The following is a 15,109-nucleotide window of genomic DNA, read 5'->3' as shown; positions in this document are numbered from 1 at the left end:
TATTATTATAATGGCTTAGACCATAGTCGGGGGTATAGCCCGAACCTTGATTACAGTTAAGAATAATATAACTTTTCATAAACAAAGGTTGTAGTCAAATTATTGTTTCTTCGTGATTAAGAAACGTAAGCATTCACACACGATTAAGAAATATAATATTCATTCACAAAGGTTATAGTAAAAGTAATGTTTCTTTTTGAAGAAGAAACCCAGTATAGATGCTTCTTCCTAAAGAGGAAACGTAGCATATAATTGATGAATAAACAAAGGGACTAAAGGTCCAAATGTTTTATATAAACAAATGATTTGTCAAGGTTAAAGATATACAAAACAGACTACGGGTCTAAAGTTAGATCGTTGATCTAGATATTTGTACAAAGGTTATTCTCGTACTATAGGTCCGAGATAACAATTAATCAATCAATCAATTAGAAAACAGAGATCAGAAATCAGAAACAGGGATCAATAACAGAAACTGTTAGAGTCCGACTATTTGCATAGAATCTTGGAATCCTTAAAGCTTTGTGTTACAATAATAAGAAACGAGCGTATTCTGGTTAAAAGTATACATGTGTCTGGATCCATTCATACATGGTGTCTCGAATTTACCCGGGGCTATGCATATCATCTATACGCCTCTGGAAGTCCACTGGGCTGTTTAGAGAAATGATATTGTGTATATATTTTAATTGTAAATGTACTTAGGATAATTTTATCCCAATTGAGTTGGGTGCCTAATGAGTAGTCACAAAGGTGTTATTGTTGATTTCACAATGGTATTACAAAGATTTTACAAAGAGTCAGCGTCATTCACCAGCTGTGTGCTAATGTATTTTCCCAAATATTTCAAGGAAACAGTAAAGGTTAGTTTACCAAGTTTGAATTTTTACCTTTACCATGGAAAAATTTAATTAAAAGTCAATAAGTTATGGCTAGAAAAAACTATTTACCATTTAGATATTAATTGCAAACTGTTTACCAAACTAGTGTTTTTCCTTTATATTTCTAATCAACATATTAATGTATTTGTATTTCTTCTATTAGTTAATCCATTATTTATTTCTATTTGATACTTATAAATTTTCGTTTGATTAATCTGATAGCTTCTTTTGATTTTTTTTTATCATTCAACTTTTTCTTATTTTTTCTAAATATTTTTTTTGTTATTTTATTTCTTCTCTTATTTGATGTTTTTAGTTAATATATTTTCTTGTCCTTTTGTTTTTCTAAAAAATATATATTCATTTTACGGAATTTGTTTTTTTGGTTTAGTTCAGGTACTGTAACAAATCTAATTAATAAAGCTTGAACTCGCGTCAAATAGTCGCTACAACATTTGGTTTTACCGATTTTAAGTGTTATTTTTTAAATATGTTAATTTTATGAATTTATTTTTCGTGTTTAGTTGTGGTACCAATGGAACCTAATCGACATTAGCTCGAATTACATCAGTAATGGTTAGATTTGCTATAATACCGGAACTAACAAAAAAAAATTCGTAAAATATCATATTTAAAGATTAAAAATAAAATTACAAGACGGGCGTTGGTAAAACCTAGAAATTGCGGAAACTATTCGACACGAATTCTGCTAGTATCGGTTAGGTTATACAGCACCGGAAGTAAACATGAAAACTAAAACTGAACCTATTTAATACAAAAAAATAACAACATATAATTGGTAAAACTCGGGCGTTGGTTAAACCCATATATCGTGGCTACTATCTGACACAAATTTGATTGGAATTGGTTATGTTTGTTACGATACCGAATTAAATCCTGAAAATAAAATTCATAAAATGATCAATATATATTCTAAAACAAAAGGAACAAAATGATATATTAAAAAAAACCAAATAAGAGAAGTAATTAAAAGAAAGATTTAGAACAAGTAAAGAAAAATAAGAAAAGGTTGTATGAGAAATAAAATATATGTAAAATAAGGTATTGTATTGATCAGATGAAAATATATAAGAAAAAAATAGATAATAGATTAACTAATAGAAGAAATAAAAAAAATACAATAATATGTTGATTTAAAAGTAAAAAGTGAAAAGTTTAAAAAAGGGAAAACACTAGTTTTGTAAATAGTTTTCAATAAACACCAAAATAATAAATAGTTTCTCCATCAACACTAGTTTGGGAAAAAACTCAGTGGGTTGAGCCACAGGTTACCACATGTTAGGATACTTGCGCTAGACTATTAGGTCATTGTTCTCATATCTACTATTGCTACCTTGTTAGCATATGTATCCCGTTATTGTCGCCGGAGCAGCTGATTAATAGAAATTAACTGGAGTTCTTGATCTTGTTCAACATCTCTTATCTTCTTTCTGTCTTCAAGTGGCGATTGCAAAATTTTATGGGGATGCTAGGGATTTTCACTCATGCATAACATAATAATTTTTTTTTCTTTTGTTTCTTATGGCGGGCGGCAGCCCCTAAACAGAAGGTGTAAGTTGTCAAGGTGAAGGGCATTTATGGGTAAAAAACATGGCAAATTTGCCATGATAGATTGGTTAACATGATTTTCAAGTCCTGATAGATAACTGGAGGAACCCAAGCTTGGTTTTTCAAGTCCCGATAGATAGCTTGGTTAACTCAAAAACTGATTACAATCTCTCAAACCCTAGCTTGGTTGTATCTGGATGAACCTTAACTCGGTTATATCTTGTGAAGAACCCTAACTCCGTTACATCTCGAGGGTGCCTCTAGAAAAACCGTAACTCGAATGCATCTCACACTGTTTTATAATGCCTAACCATGACTTGGTTTATATAGACTAACCTAACTTGCTTGTCAAGATATTAACAATTATAATTACAAAAAAATTTGGAAACATGTTGTAATTAGGAAACATAACCAACTATGACCGACTTGTCCTTATTTGTCCCTCAAGTTCACCGACTTATGACTTGGAGTCTGAAATTATGTTTAACAGATTTAGTTTTGATTTTCCTAACGTTGATGTAAGTTGAGCATTTTAGCATGTAAGGTTGTAAGCTACAAGTTATAAGACTACTAGCTCCTTTCTAGTAGTTTTTTTGTTATAATAAATGGCTCCTTTCTTTTAGTTTTTTTTTTTGTTATAATAAATAAAAGCTCATCGTTATACATAAAAATTACAAACTAAATAATCTCTTAAAAAGATAAACATTTATCTTTTGAAAATACATATTTAATAAAAACAATACTAGAAAATTAAGCATTGACGATCGCAGATTGCAACCATTTTACGACTGTCGCAAATATTGTTACCTCTGCTGCGATGGCAAATTTTGCTACTATTACTGCAGTCGCAAATCTTGCGACCACAGCTGCAATCGCAAATTTTGCGACCACTTTTTCCATCGCAAACTTTGTAACCACTGTTACAGTCAGAAATTTTGCTACCACTGTTGCGACCGCTGGCTAAATACTTGCGACCTCTTTTTATAGCAACCATTTATTGGTTGCAAGTAAGTCAATTTTTTGATAAAAAACATTACAAATGATATACACACACTCACTGACACACACTCAATCATATACACAAATAAAACTAAAAATTTCTATCATAAACGTTCAATATAAACAAAATGTTATTCTACATCTATAAGCAAACAAAACCAATTGTTATTCCTACCATTCTTCTATATCTAGTTACATATGAGCAACTTTTGACACCAACTAGTCATTCAGGTTTGGGTTTGTTAAAATGGAAAGGATACCTGCCAAACACATACTACACGTTATTACATACCACCATCACATAAATATATATATAAATATAAATATGTAAATTAAACTCCAAACACATAAATATGCTTTTTATATATAAATATAAAATATGTACCACTTCAAGAAGATCAGATCCTTCATGAAGTCCTATCCTTTCAACTTTACCAATGGCTTTTGCAAACGGTGCAGCTGACGGGTCAACACCGCTTCTTTCTGTTGTAATCAAACCCTGCAAGCCAAAATTTGTAACTTAAAAGAGGTGAAACAGATGGAAATAATGACAAACATGTAAAACCATACATTTTTATCAATTAAGTAAAACTGAGGATTTGCTGGTTTTCCTCCGGTCATTTTTGAAACAACCTGATAGGCCATTTTAAGAACACCAAGCCCTGCACTTAATACAATACAAAAAATTAGATGTTCTATGTATCACAATTACTCTAATATGGTATTGATAGTATAATATTATTATTTATAGTATAATCTTTTACTACCTTCCAAGCTAGGGCTGTTCACTAGTCGAGCCCGAGTCGAGCCAGGGTGTTTTCGAGCTCGGGCTCGAAATTAAACGGGGTAACTTAGTTAGGCTCTAGCTTGATTTTGAAGTTAAATGAGCTTAAGATCGAGCCCACGAGCCGAGCCATGACTTGAGCCGAGCCAGAATCGATTTTGGCTCGGTTACAAAAATGATCTAAATCAGCCCAGGATGTTTCAAATCAACTTTTTATACCTAGTTTCAATCGAGCTTTTTTCGAGCGAGCCACGAGCCCGAACTTCGAGCCTCGAGCTCTTTGAACAGCCCTTCCAGCTCCAACAACAACAATCTTTTGGTCAACAAAATCTAATAACTGATGACCATAATAGGAGCGCCAACAGTTCCCTAAAAACCATAATAACAGCATAAATTTTTATCTTCAAATATTATTTCAAGAATTAAAATAGATAAATTCTAACATGGATGTCATCATTGAGCATGCAGTACTTCTTTCAATATCCTTGAAGAGTTTCAAAAGCCCACTTAAATTGAAAATCTTCAAACTGATATTTTTAAAATGCGTTTGTATAAAACAAATATATATAAATAAAACTCGGAAAAGATACGAACATGGATAACGGCTTTAGGCCAACGTGTATGAAGAGCTTCCATCAATTCATCCACGATTGATATATACTCATCTCCTTCCAACCTTCGATTGGCTGCCCGTTACTCATACTTAATGTGTGAATCTTTATAATTTGTATAAGTATATGTGTGACCACATACATATCAAGTTTCCCAATAGGAATGGCAATTCCTTGAACTCCAAGATCACCTAAACCTAGAATCCGACTACCATCCGTAAGCACTACCATATCTACCTGAATAATTTGTTCACGTAAAAAAACAGACATTCATATATTAAAACAAAAGGGATCACATAATATATATAAATACTTTTGGAATCCATGATATACCTCATTAGCAGGCCAGTTATAGATTATTGACATCATCTCTCCTTTATCTTTTGCACTGAACTACATTTTGCGTGGGCATCTAAACAATCCTGAATAGTTTTGGCATACTAAACATACTGTAGGAGTGTAAATTATTGGAGCACAATCTTGAATGTTATCAATCAGCACCTGCAAATAAGAATTCACAACATCATACATTGATGTATCATATACGTTAAAAGTGAAATTACAGTAATTTTGACGTTATTTTACTAATCTAGTGAAAATAATGTTAAAAGTGGCGGAAGGTTAATCAGGCATCATGTGGTGGCGTTGATAGCCGAAAGACATGGGTACATGCACCGATCGACCGGTGTGCCGATGGTTGAGTGTTATGTGCCTTATGTCCAAGGCTTGATGCAAAACTACTATCGAGCCGGGGGTCTCACCGAAAGCAGCTTCTCTATTCCTATGGGATTGAGGTAAGGTTGTCTACATCTTACCTTCCTCAGATCCTACCATAGCTTTGCTATTGGTGGGATATACTGGGTACGACGATGATACATTGATGCATCATGTTCAATCATTCAATACAGTATAATGTTTGTCAGTAAACATACTTTGTAGTATAATGTCTCGTTCATGTCATGTAGCCTATTCAAGATTCTCCATTTCGCCAAGACCACAACATTACCCGGCTGACATGTTGTATTCTTTTCCAACGACCGATACAAATCCACTAATAATAGACAGATATTAGTGTTGCAACTTTAATGATATCCTTAAAAGTAAACAAATTTTATACAAAACAGAGCTCTAAAGAATATAGGACTCACTAAAACGCTCATATTGTTGTTCAAACGATATGACACGTGGTGGAAGAAGACCACGAAGCCCGAGTCAGTCTCTTTCGGTCAAAGGAAACCCAATATAGTGTTACAACTTAAACGATATCCTTAAAAGTAAACAAATTTTATACAAAAACAGAGCTCTAAATAATATAGAACTCACTAAAACGCTCATATTGTTGTTCAAACGATATGACACGTGGTGGAAGGAGACCACGAAGACCGAGTCGGTCTCTTTCGGTCAAAGGAAACCCAGCATTCTGCTCTTGAAAATATCACAATCATTGATTAGTATAAAGCTAGTTATATTTTATGTAAATGATAAAAAGTAACATATAATTGGTATAGATAAAGATTCTGTCTTATTGTTTTATAGGAATTAAACTTAAATTATAGAATGGAAGCATTATGTAATTATAAGTTCTGATCTAGACTCTATGAAGTTATATAGCATTTATCAATATAACATGAAATTTTCATACCAGATGGAAAGCCATAGTAAAATGACCCAAATAACCTCCAGACTAAACCCATAGTGAATGTAGCTTATAAGTTATAACCAAGAAGTCAAGAACTCACAACGGTTAATATATATATATATATATATATATATATATATATATATATATATATATATATATATATATATATATGAATATAAAATATGATTTTGATTTAGAAAGTTGTAAATTATTAACATATATAATAATTTCAACTTTTGTATTTACATATAGCATTAATAAATATGTTTTGCACATTGCTTTATATAACCATGTTTGGCTAAAAACATATCCCTAAATTTTTTTGTAAAACTTGATGCATACAGATCGTCATTCACGGATATTAAACGTGTTCACTCAAAACCTAGACTTTGACTTAAACCTATGTATACAATTTTACAGTATGTAAAACTACAATAGTTCAAAGTAGATCTATATTCGTAATAAAAACACTAATACTAAAGTTCTAAATCCAGTTGGATGATTACGCTAACATTACAATTCTTTGTAAAAAATTCTAGAAATGCATCAATTTGTTCTACCTAGAAGTTTGTTATTAATCAGAGGGATGCATTAGTTATAATAAACTGGAGCAGGAACTTATAATCACAACTAGATCAAAACATATGGATAATAAGAAAGGAATTACATACCCATTTCCGATGGGTAATAATTAGAAAGGAATCCACAGTAGGAAGGACATCCGAACATCCGATGCACCTAAAATCATGTAATTGAAACAAATTTAAGCAATGCATGGCCTTATTTCATGAAATTGAAACAAAAGTAAGCAAAACTAGACCTAATTTCACGAAATTGAAACAAAATTAAGAAAAACCAGGAAACTGAAACAAATATAAGCTACACAGGATCAAATATCATGAAATTGAAACAAACTAGACCTAATTTCAGGAAATAAGCAGTTACAAGATGTATGAGTAAAACAACGATTAGCTTGAAGTTGAACGGATATCTGTGGAACTGCGGCGATGGGATGAAAAGAGAGGCGTGTTAATGGCATTATTATGGAGTTGTGGATGCTGTTTTCCAAATCCAATTGTTCTGTCCTACATCAATTGATTTAGGGTTAGTAACTAGAATGGAGGCGATTTAGGGGGAACAAGAAGCGGAAAAGAAATTACAGCCTAACCCTAATATGTGGAGTTGCGATTGATATCACGGTCACAATATAAAACATGACATATTTCCCACCGCCGCAATTAAAAAATATCATATTTTTTCCATTAGTTTTGAGACCGGTAGCAAAAACTCCGACCGGTAGCAAAAACTCCGACCGCTTGGGAACTCGGTCACAAAATCTGCTACCGTTTCTTTCGGTCGCAAATTTTTGTCGCAATTGCCCTTTTTTCTAGTGGTGAAAGAACAATGATGAGTTTCACACAAATCAATGAAATATATAGCAACGTGGAATTATTAGACAGTTAGTGCAGCTTATATCATCAAATACGTACTTTGTTTTAATTCTCAAAATAACTTAACAAAAATGCTCACCACATCAAATAAGTATTAAACCTTAATTGAAACACAACTGATTCTTAAATAAAACAATTAATTAATTGACAACAATGACATAACTAGTGTGCTGAACAGTGAAATTAATAATCTCATAGAACATATGTAATTAATTAAGAATGATTTAGTCTTTGTTATGCAGCCTTGATGGCAAAGACCGTTTGAACAATAGTAAGACCAAAAAGGCCACAACACTGAAGAATGCATAGACGTAAAGGACATGGTCGAAGCATTCGTCAGAGATGGGACGCTCGCGCACCTCGTGGCGCAATGAACGCTGAGCAGGCTGATGCGTGTAGAACCCCGGCTGGGGAAAACACGAATAAAATTCCAGCTTCAATGTGGAGACTACATGCTGCGTAAAGAACGAGATCCCGAACCAGGTGCGTATCGGCTCGATGGCACTCCCATCCCAACAACATGGAAGAGAGCTCATTTACACAGTTTGCATGTAAATCAATTCCAAATTTGTAAAGGCCAAGAGCCACTTCTAATGGAAATGATTCTCCTTAAAACATCGATGCTGATAATTTTACATTTATACTTTATGAACTATCAACACGAATATGCCGGTTTTCACCGCATAATTACGTGAAAAGTCGTTGCATGGGAAAGGCGGCATAACCCGCATAAACCCAAAAAACGACAAACGTTCACGCAGGTCAGTTGAAGGGGAAAAGTTCAATATCCCACTAAATGAAAGTGCCGGTCTATCCGCATGAATCATGAGAGGAAACTGAACACTAACCTATCAACCAAGCGTCGAACGGTTAACTTATTCAACACTAATATGCCGGTTTTCACCGCATAATTACGTGGAAAGTCGTTGCATGGGGAAGGCGGCAAAACCCGCATAAACCCAAAAAACGACAAACCTTCACGCAGGTCAGTTTGGGAAAAGTTCAGTTATCCCATTAAATGAAAGTGCCGGTTTATCCGCATGAATCATGAGAGGAAACTGAACACTAACCATTCAACCAAGCGTCGAACAGTTAATTTATTCAACACGGATATGCCGGTTTTCACCGCATAATTACCTGAAAAGTCGTTGCATGGGGAAGGCGGCAAAACCCGCATAAACCCAAAAAACGGCAAACCTTCACGCAGGTCTGTCGAAGGGGAAAAGTTCAGTCATCCCATTAAATGAAAGTGCCGGTCTATCCGCATGAATCATGAGGAAAATGAACAAACCTATTGACAACCGCGCGTCGAACGGTTATTCAAGAAAATTTCTAACAAAAGGATGAAGAAAACCTACACGCAGGTCAGATATAGGTAAAGTTTAGCCATCCTACTAAGTGCAAGTGACGGTCCTACCCGCACAATCACGAAAGAGGAAGCGAAACTTCACACCTATTATCTGCCACGTTCAAAGGTTAACTTATCCTAAAGGATGAGAAAAAACTACACGCAGGTCAGATATAGGTAAAGTTTAGCCATCCTAAGTGCAAGTGACGGTCCTACCCGCACAATCACTAAAGAGGAAGCAAAACTTCACACCAATTATCTGCCACGTTCAAAGGTTAACTTATCCTAAACACTTAGAAATTTCATAAAAAGATGAGGAAAACCTACACGCAGGTTAGATAAAGGTAAAGTTTTGCCATCCTACTAAGTGCAAGTGACGGTCATACCCGCACAATCACGAAAGTGGAAGCAAAACTTCAACCTATTATCTACTACGTTCAAAGCTTAACTTATTCTAAAACACTTGGAAAATTGCTAATTTAAACTAAAGTATGCAAGTCATACAACGTTTACAAAGCAAGGAACCCAACGAAAGTAGCGGTCTTACCCGCAAAAAGATTTATATTTCACAATGGTTGATTACAAGAATGGCCGGGTAACTACCCGCCTAAAAGAAAATAAATCTATACAAGCAAAATCTATCCTAGCAGTGGGAAGGGATCTTCAGGATCAGGCTTCAGGGCCACTTCCACTTAGACCAGCCCCATCAGTAGAGCGTGGCAGTTCAAGGAAAGCCTTAAGGATAGTGAGCCCATCATCAGCCGCAGCAACTTCATTCACCTTCTCCACCACCGGATGCGGGAAGGCTGCGTACTGATTCACTGCTTGGTCGTAAACAGCTTCAGTATCTACATCGAATAAAGGGAAGTTGGAAGGCGGAATGCCTTTCTCAACGAACCCTAGACCAAGCAGGAAGCCGGCCTTTTCCCCATCCTCGTGAGAAGCGTTGAGGGCTGCGCTCATAGCATCGTCATAAGATGTCTCTGAGAAGACCCGATGCACAACCTACAAAGAAAAAATACAAGTGTCAAACCTTTTCTATTTACAAAGAAAAGCGTAAAGACATGAAAACATACCTGAGACAACGCTTCTCGAAGAAGCCATTCCTTGGCAACCAGAGCTTCTTGGAGGGCAGCTTGAGCTTCGTTACGGGCGCGTTCGGCTTCACTCTTGTTGAGGTTGGCAAGCAACACTTCTTTAGCCGCAGCCTCTTCGACGCCCTTTAGCTTACGCTCGGTATGGTCAAGCACCCCCCTCTGGTCCAGGATTTCTTGAAGCTTTTTGGCGTCTTCCATCGCCAATGCATCATGAGCCTGCTGGAGAGCCTCTAATTTGGCTTTAAGTTCTTCATTCTCCACGCGTAGAGGCTCAGCAACAGCTTCAGCCTTGGTGGCCCTCTCGGTTGCATTCCTCGCAGTTTCCTTAGCCAGCCGAAGCTGTTCATTAACAGCTTGGGCAGCCTTGGAACGGGCCTCGAGTCGAGCCTGAACTTCAACCTCGAGGGCCTTGAAGGCCTTCTCCTTCTCCGCAGCCACTGCGGTAAGTTTTTGGTTCTCCTCCCGGACAGCCCGCGCCTGAGCTTGTTCTTTAGCGCGAGCTGCTTTTAACTTGTCGTTTTCACGACAAAGCAGCTCGACGAGCGGCTGCATCCGGGCCAGGAGAACCCGAAGCTCATTGCTTAGCCTACCCTCCTGGTAGCTAGCCATGGCTTCCCCCAACGCACCACTGGGAGCAGCGTGACGAGCCCATTCCACGCACTCCACAGGGGTGCGAAGGGTTGTTCCTCGGCGAATGTTCCATCGTGGAACATACACTTCATTGGAATCCGACACTGCAAAAAACAAAAAGCAGTTAGGAAAAGATGATAAAAAATATATATATAAAAAAAAAAAAAGGCCAAAGGAACCCTACGCACCTGTAGGGTCAATAACAGGCCGATAGCCGCTGAACCCATCACCTGAACCCAAAGGAAATCCATCCAAAAGGTCAGGCAGATGGGAAGGTGGCAAAGATTGGCGAGAAGCCCCATGCGTACCTGATGGATCGGCCGTCGTTGCCGATGGCGGGGGCATGGTAGCAGCCGCCGCAGTCGCCGCCGCGGAATCCGCAGCAAGAGTGACCGCCGGCTCAGTGAAAGATGCTGTAAAAATCGCACTCACAGCCGGCGGTGACGTCATCTCGGCTGGAACAGTCGGCTCAAAGGAGTGAGCAACTGAACCAGCGGAAGCAGGCGCAGGCTGTAGGTTCCTGGACGGATCGTACACGGGATGTCGCTAACAACGCAGGTGCGGAATCCCTGCGTGGGTAGATACGAGTGTAGAGTATGTAGAGATCGAACACGAAAGCAATAAACCAACCACGTTATATTAATAACAACCACGTGACCCAAGGTCACTGTTACAGACTATGACACGAACACGTTCACTGAATAACTGAAACAAACCCTAAAACTTTCTTCTTGTAAACTGTTCGCTGAACAGTATATAAACACGACAACTTCGCCACAGGCGAAGTTGTCAATAACTTCGCTGATTCAACAAGTTCGCCATAGCGAACTTGTTGACAACTTCGCGTTTTACATAACTAAACATAAACAAAACATAATTACATTACAGACTCGATTACAAATTGCTAGACTATGAACTACTGACACATGTACCAACAGACTCCCCCTTGGCAGTAGCTTCATATCTTGATCTTCAAATCTTGAGTCTTGTAATCTTTCATCTCTACGCGTGCGCCCCTTCTCTAACACATACCGACACCACCCGTTGATATTTCCTAGCTTGATCCTTCCAAGCAGGAATGTAGAAGATCTTCTTCTCGTTGAGCGCCTTCAGATCAGCCTTCGATAGATTAACAAGATGCATCGGGTCGTAAACCCGAAGTACTTCTTGTTCATCCTCATCTTCCATTACCGCCTCAGCTGTCTCGCAATCTACGTACCACCATTTTAGATCTTTGAGCACGTCCTTGGGCATGAACTTCATCGGTACTTCTTTAAGGCACCGGATCGGTTTGTATTTCATAACCATCCAAGGTTTTCCATCAACTCTCAGATCTCTATCCTTGTCTTCGACAAGTTTTCCTTTTTGTGGTTTCAGTAGCTCAAACTTTTTCTCTTTAACGCACTCTTTCCACACGATCTTCGCAATGATTCTAGCCATGTTATCTTCGCTTCTGTTTACCAATCCCAATCTGGCTAGATCTTTTACTTCACATTCTGGCAGTGTGTTTAGAGATCTCAACTTTCTCTGGAAGTACTGAACGCCATCGTACCTCTTGATCACAAAGAGCCGTAGCTGCTCGTCGTATAACCAGCAGATAATACCTTTCTTGGCTTCCGCGTATCCCTTAATATTGTAACTTTTTCTGAACATCTTAGGGACCGCCGGCTTCTTCGTCTTTACGAACCAGTGGGCACAACCTTCCTTCCAGTTCGGTTGTTCCTCCCACTCAGCATCTTCCTCAGCATTCTCATCACCCAAACCTTTTCCGTCAACCTCCGGAATCTCATGTTCCACGGAGTTATCAACAATCTCACTTTCTTCTAATACGTTTTCAACTGTAATCTGTTCTCCAATCCTCTCAATCTCATCCACTGGCAGCACATCATCTTCCATCATAAACTCATCATCCTCCTCATCCAACTCTTTCAATGCATCTATCATGTCTTCAACATCATCATCATTATCAACTGCTACAACATCGTCACCAGCTGCATTTGTAGACTCCCCCTCAGTTGTGGAAGCCCCAAGAGCCTGAGAGGTTCTTGGCAGCTCACCACCTGCACCTTCTGGTGCATTGGGATCATCGTCATGATCTTCTCTTCGTTTAGTCCTCAACTCATCACCCCTACACGTCTTCGCCTGGCTAGAATAGCGAACTTGTTGACAACTTCGCGTTTTACATAACTAATCATAAACAAAACATAATTACATTACAGACTCGATTACAAATTGCTAGACTATGAACTACTGACACATGTACCAACACAGGCGCCTGGGTCGACGCCTCAGGTAGGCTGACCAAGCCTACCGTCATTGGCGGAGAGGTACTCCTCTGCGCTCCACCCTGGAATGCGTCAACATCCACGCCTGCGTAAAGAAGAAAAGTGTTAATGATAAAGCTATGAAGTTAAAAGACGAAATTTGTACTTACGGGTTTTCTTGAGCCTGAAGGTACGGAGAGGCGGGGACGAACCCGATGGAGCCGGCCTCTTTGCGCCGGTCACCGTCGTCTTCTTGGGCTCTCCGGAGGTGACAGTCGCAACCTCCGGAGCAGTGGTCTTATCACCACCGGGATTCCCCGCCACCTCTTCGCTCTCGGTCTCCGAATCAGACCGAGGCGCTTGATCGGCAGTGGAGGCCTTCTCCTTCCCCTTCCCGCCGGCAGCCTTCTTCTTCCGCACCAACGGAGGACCATCTGCGGATTCCTCATCAGAGCATACGATTAAAGGAATTCCAGCAGAGGTTTCAACATTGAGGGGTCGAGGGTTGAAGAGCGCCTTACCTGGCCGCCTGGCGCTCAGGATCTCATGGCCTTGCGGATAGACCTCCACGAACCGATCCGCCGTTTGTTCGAGGATGGGCAACTCGTTCTCGTCCAGAGCGCGAGTACCCATCCTGGCGGGACCGTCAGCCTCCCGCAGATTAAGGAGCGACTGCAGGTCGTTCCCCTCTGAAACAAACAAGGAAAAAGTTAGAAGCAATTCAGAATCAACAAAAAGAAACAAAGCATACCGTAAGGAAAAGAGTTCGAACCGTATTCGAAGACGATTGGGACCTTTTGCGCATCCGCCGCCTTCCACACCCGGCTCATCCCCAACATGACCATCCCGAACTCCGCAAACCGGTAAACCGGAGATTGGACCCGAGATATCTTCGAGAACCATTCCGCCTCCTGGTAGTTGGAGGCGTGAAGGCTTGGGAGAGCTTGCCCATTCTTAAACTTCATGGCAAGGGGGATGGCGCGAGCGGATATGAAGAAGAACTCCCGCTTCCACGAGCGAAGGCTGCGCTCGGTCGCGCAAATCTTCAAACCCTTAATCCGGGTTGTCAACGTGTACCACCCCTGGATGCACCTCCAAGTGTAGAAGGTCATCAGGCGGTCAACGTAGGGCTCAACGCCCAAAATCCGGCACACCCACTCGAAGTGGCGAATCTTGGCGATCGCCATGGGGTGCAACTCGGTCAAATGAACACCGTGCCTCTCGAGGACACGGTAAACAAACTTTGTCAATGGGAACCTAAGATTCCCATAAACAAAGAATGCTGCATAAACCCCGATCTTGCCTCTGGGGGCATCATACACAGTATGATGGGGTTCAGGAAACTCAGGCTCGAGAGACTCGAGCATGAACTTCCTGACGACATACCGGTACAGATCGCCAGGCAGAGCACACTGGCACTCACCAGCAGTACTCTTGTCATCGGCTGTGGATTCAACATCACGAGACGACATCTTGTGAAGGAAAGAAGAAAACGATTTCGGGAGAATGCTTGCCTGAAAAGGGGAGTATTCGCCGGAAATCGCTTAAGAGATGAAGAGAAGAGTGAAAGTGTGGATTACAAAGAACCCTCTCCCCCTTTATATACTAATCGCAATTAATGCGATGAAATTAATGCGGAGGAGAGAGAAATCGAAGGTGCAATGAAACTATGACACATGGCAAAAAGCAAGCTGGCAACAGCTGTTGACAGGACGCGTACCATTAATTTCGCGGCCACGCGCCCGAAAAATAGCGCCCACGCGCCTGAAAAAGCGTCTGGAATGACCATGTACTGTCACGTCACCATAACTTCCTGCACGTCCTGACACAGTC

The 15,109-nt window shown here is 39.4% G+C and overlaps 1 pseudogene; it reads right to left on the bottom strand.

Moving 5' to 3' along the window:
• Positions 1–1,634: 1,634 nt before the first annotated feature.
• On the bottom strand, positions 1,635–6,501 carry LOC143620828 (NAD-dependent malic enzyme 59 kDa isoform, mitochondrial-like; annotated as a pseudogene).
• Positions 6,502–15,109: the final 8,608 nt, after the last annotated feature.

Source organism: Bidens hawaiensis, unplaced genomic scaffold (assembly GCF_021521415.1).
Source record: "Bidens hawaiensis isolate Kalapana, Puna unplaced genomic scaffold, B.hawaiensis_p1.1 tig00002717_1, whole genome shotgun sequence".
In the NCBI taxonomy this organism is placed as follows: domain Eukaryota; kingdom Viridiplantae; phylum Streptophyta; class Magnoliopsida; order Asterales; family Asteraceae; genus Bidens; species Bidens hawaiensis.
This window is presented reverse-complemented; position numbering and strand designations above follow the sequence as displayed.